Source organism: Rhinopithecus bieti, unplaced genomic scaffold (assembly GCF_001698545.2).
Source record: "Rhinopithecus bieti isolate Rb0 unplaced genomic scaffold, ASM169854v2 scaffold_57691, whole genome shotgun sequence".
Taxonomy (NCBI): domain Eukaryota; kingdom Metazoa; phylum Chordata; class Mammalia; order Primates; family Cercopithecidae; genus Rhinopithecus; species Rhinopithecus bieti.
Window position 1 is genome coordinate 3,641,924 of NW_016824383.1, and position 4,560 is coordinate 3,646,483.

At 42.7% G+C, this 4,560-nt stretch overlaps 1 protein-coding gene across 4 annotated transcripts in view; it reads left to right on the forward strand.

The window, feature by feature from the left end:
* Window positions 1-4,560, forward strand: part of B3GALNT2 (beta-1,3-N-acetylgalactosaminyltransferase 2) — a 63,410-nt gene that overhangs the window by 32,286 nt on the left and 26,564 nt on the right. The window lies entirely within an intron of this gene.

Here is a 4,560-nt window from a genome sequence, read left to right on the forward strand (position 1 = left end):
AAAAAAAAAAAAAAAAAAAAAAGTGTCTCTAATTTTATGTTGTCGTTAATAGTACAGTTGGAACCTGAAACTAATTTTAGTAAAAGCGGACTATTTTGTTCACCTGAGTCACTAGTGACATTATTGTTGGCATTATGGACACTTATATCCTTAGACAGAGTTTAACTCCTGTTGCCCAGGCTGTAGTGTGATGGCTCCATCTCAGCTCACTGCAACCTCCACCTCCCAGGTTCAAATGATTCTCCTGCCTCAGCCTCCCGAATAGCTGGGATTACGAGTGCCCGCCACCACACCTGGCTAATTTTTGTATTTTTAATAAAGACAGAGTTTCACCATGTTGGCCAGGCTGACTTTGAACTCCTGACTTCAGGTGATCCACCCGCCTTGGCCTCCCAAAGTGCTGGGATTACAGGTATGAGCCACCGTGCCTGGCCTATATCCTTACTTTTTATGAAGGTTGAAATTCTTTATATGTAGTCATTTCTCCAATCCACAAGAAGTTGTTAGTGTTTATAGGCACAGAAGTACTGTATATATTTAAACTACTTTGTTGTTTGGATGAGAAATTAGAAGCTCTATGGAAAAGAATTGATGCCTCATTTTTCCAACCTGTACCATACTGTTTTTTCCCAACTTTTATTTTATTTATTTATTTATTTATTTATTTTGAGACGGAGTCTCGTTCTGTCGCCCAGGCTGGAGTGCAGTGGCCGGATCTCAGCTCACTGCAAGCTCCGCCTCCTGGGTTCCCGCCATTCTCCTGCCTCAGCCTTCTGAGTAGCTGGGACTACAGGCGCCCGCCACGTCGCCCGGCTAGTTTTTTGTATTTTTTAGTAGAGACGGGATTTCACCGTGTTAGCCAGGATGGTCTTGATCTCCTGACCTCGTGATCCGCCCGTCTCGGCCTTCCAAAGTGCTGGGATTACAGGCTTGAGCCACCGCACCCGGCCTATTTTGGTTTTTATGATCTTAGCAGGGAATTGCCATAAAAAAGTTGTTTTGGATCTTAAGAGATCCCTGGTTTCATAATTGTCTTACATCAGAATAAAAAGTAGTTATATGAGAGCAGAGGTGAGGAATAGAAATTAAACTGTGTTGTGGAGCAGAAACAGGTATAGGAGACAGGCAGAAGATAAAGCTTCTTCTTTCCTTGGTAACAAAACAGCTGGTGGGTTATGTAAGCTCCATGAATAAGTCAAGATGATTTGGGGGGACTAGGGAATTTTTCTGCTAACTATTCAATTATTCATTGAATTTGTTTGTTGTATCATAGCCTAGTCACAGACAAAATGGAGTTGGGTGCCAGGAAGGGCCCCTGTGAAGTAGCATGTCCCATGTCGTGTCAGTTGAATGGACAGTGCAGAGAATTACTCGTTTTATCGTCATCTTTTCTAGATTTGTAGTTTTAAGGTGAGGATTTTTATCTGGTCACTATAGTTTTTACTTTCGGTATGATTCATTATTTCCTTTTTGCTGTCCTCTTAAATGTAAGTCATTCGGATTTGCTACCTAGCCTTCTGTTTTATTTTACTCCTTCTTCCCAGGCAATTTCATTCATGACTGCCTGTATGCTGAAGGCTGTTAAATCTATAATTACAGCCTCAGCGTCTCTTGTGAACTCCAGACGTGCTTTGAGCTGCCTACTGAACTTCTCCACTTGAATGTTCTGTGGGCATTCTAATGGTAACATTGTCTCCATCCCACCTGTTCTCATCGCCTGTATTTTTAATCTTGGGTGTGTTCGCTTCGGCAGCACATATACTAAAATTTAATCTTGCGTAACCATCTCCTTTTCCTCAGTCACCTAAACCAGAATCATGAGAGTTATTCTCACTCTCATGTCCAAGTACTCACCAAGTCCTGTCAGTTCCTTATCGTAAGTATTATCAGTCCTTCCAAACTTTATCACTATTCAAGTTTTAGAAGAAAATAGAGTATACTTAAGGGCAAGAGGTTGTTGCAAGGAGGAAGAGACATGATTAACACAAAGCAGCCTCACGTGGTCAAGCATATTCGTCCATTTAGTGTTTCCACAAAGGAATACCTGAGGCTGGGTAATTTACAGAGAAAAGAGGTTTATTTGGCTCATGGGTCTGCAGGCTATACAAGAAGCATGGCAGCCAGGCATGGTGGCTCATGCCTGTAACCCCAGGACTTTGGAAGGCTGAGGCAGGCAGATCTCTTCAGGTCAGGAGTTCGAGACCAGCCTGGCCAACATGGTGAAACTCCGTCTCTACTAAAAACACAAAAATTAGCTGGGTGTGGTAGCACGTGCCTGTAATCCCAGCTACTCAGGAGGCTGAGGCATGAAAATCACTTCAACCTGGGAGATGGAGGTTGCAGTTAGCAGAGATTGTGCCACTGTACTCCAGGCTGGGCAACAGAGCGAGACTCCATCTAAAAAAAAAAAAAGAAAAGAAAAGAAACATGGCACCAGCATCTGCTTCTGGTGAAGGCTTCAGGAAGCTTCCACTCATAGTGGAAGGCGAAGGGGAGTAACATGTCACGTGGTGAGAAAGGGAACAAGAGAGAGATGCCAGTCTCTTTTTAAAAAAACAGCTCTCATATACAAATAGAGCAAGAACTCACTCATTACTGTAGGGAAGGAGTCAAGCCATTCTTGAGGGATCAGCTCCCATGACTCAAACACCTCCTGCTAGGCCCTACCTCCAGCGTTGGGGGTCACATGTCAAAATGTGATTTGGAGGGACCATATATCCAAACTATATCATCAAGGGGTCTGGGACTTAGCAACAGGATGTAACACTGACCTTCCAGTTCACCTAGAGATTATCAGATGCTTACTGAATGTGTCAATTCACAGAAAATCAGTGCATAAACCAAAATGTCGGTTCATTCATCTTTAATGCTCTTGGCTCACTCAAGTGATTTCAATGTTCAGGTCCCCTATCTAGGAACCTCCTACTTAGTTTGTCAAAGTACCTAAAAAACTAAATCTGAACTGTGCTAGATTTGAGCATTGAACTTAAATTATAACAGCAGAAGAGTGGGTGTTTTAGAGTGCTATTTTATCTAGGTAGAATGTGACCAGTGCCTTTTTTTTTTTTTTTTTTTTTTTTGAGACAGAGTTTCGCTCTTATTGCCCAGGCTGGAGTGCAATGGTGCAACCTCAGCTCACCGTAACCTCTGCCTCTTGGGTTCAAGTGATTCTCCTGCCTCAGACTCCCAAGTAGCTGGGATTACAGGCATGCACCACCACACCCAGCTAATTTTTTTGTATTTTTAGTAGAGACGGAGTTTCTTCGTGTGTTGGTCAGGCTGATCTTGAACTTCCAACCTCAGGTGATTCTCCCACCTTGACCTCTCAGAGTGCTGGGATTGTAGGTGTGAGCCACTGCACCTGGCCCAAAATGCTTTTTATCTTCCAGTTATTGCATCTTTCTCCCCCTTGACATTGCTGCATTGCCAAAATTTTTCTCTTAACCCAGTCTTCCTATACTGGCCTGTTGATATGTTTCATACATTGTCTTAAGATATTGACTTTACTAATTAAGCTTCAATCATACAGTTCTTCTCAATTATTAGAAATGTTGTTTCTTCTGGGGCCGGGCGTGGTGGCTTATGCCTGTAATCCCAGCACTTTAGGAGGCCGACGCAGCCTGATCACTGGAGGTCAGGAGTTCGAGACCAGCCTGACCAATATGATGAAACCCTGTCTCTACTAAAAATACAAAAATTAGCCAGATGCGATGGCGTGTACCTATAGTCCCAGCTACTCTGGAGGCTGAGGCAAGAGAAACGCTTGAACCCGGAGGCAGAGGTTGCAGTGAGCTGAGATCGTACCGCTGCACTCCGGCTTGGGCAACAGCAAAACACCGTCTCAAAAAAAAAAAAAGAAGTGTTGTTTCCTCTTATGTAGGGATTTAATTATTTAAGATTTGATCTCAAGTTTGAGAGAATATTAAGGCCTCAGAAGGAAGAGAATTGAAAAAGAACAAATAAATAAATTTTTGAAAAGAGAGTTAAGGCTATCTAGGGGACGTATAGAAACAATCAGCACCTATTTCAAAGATACGAAAATGGAATATTCTAAAGAGGCAGTTCCATTTCTGTGTGCCTTTTAGTGGTAATAAAGGCACTATTTCACTAAGTAAAGGCACTTCACCATATACTTTATCACTAATCTTCTAAACAGCCCTTTGAGGCCAGTATCATTTTCTCTCTTTTAAAGATTAGAAAATGATGACACTGCTTAAGGTGGATCTGCACGATCTGCTCTGAGAGCCCTAGGGCCCCACCCATTGCATCCGGAGTTTCACAGATAATGCAGATTAAGGATACATTAGCTGAATAGAAAGTAATAAACTGCCTGAGGAACCGGACTCTTGGAATATTTTTATCTGTTATGGAGGAGAAAAAAAGTATTATTTCTTAAAAAAAAAAAAAGAAGAAAGAAAAGAAGAAAAGAAAAGGTTGGGCCGGGCGCGGTGGCTCATGCCTGTAATCCTAGCACTTTGGGAGGCTGAGGTAGGCGGATCACTAGGTCAGGAGTTCAAGACCAGCCTGGCCAACATGGTGAACCACCCCCCCATCTCTACT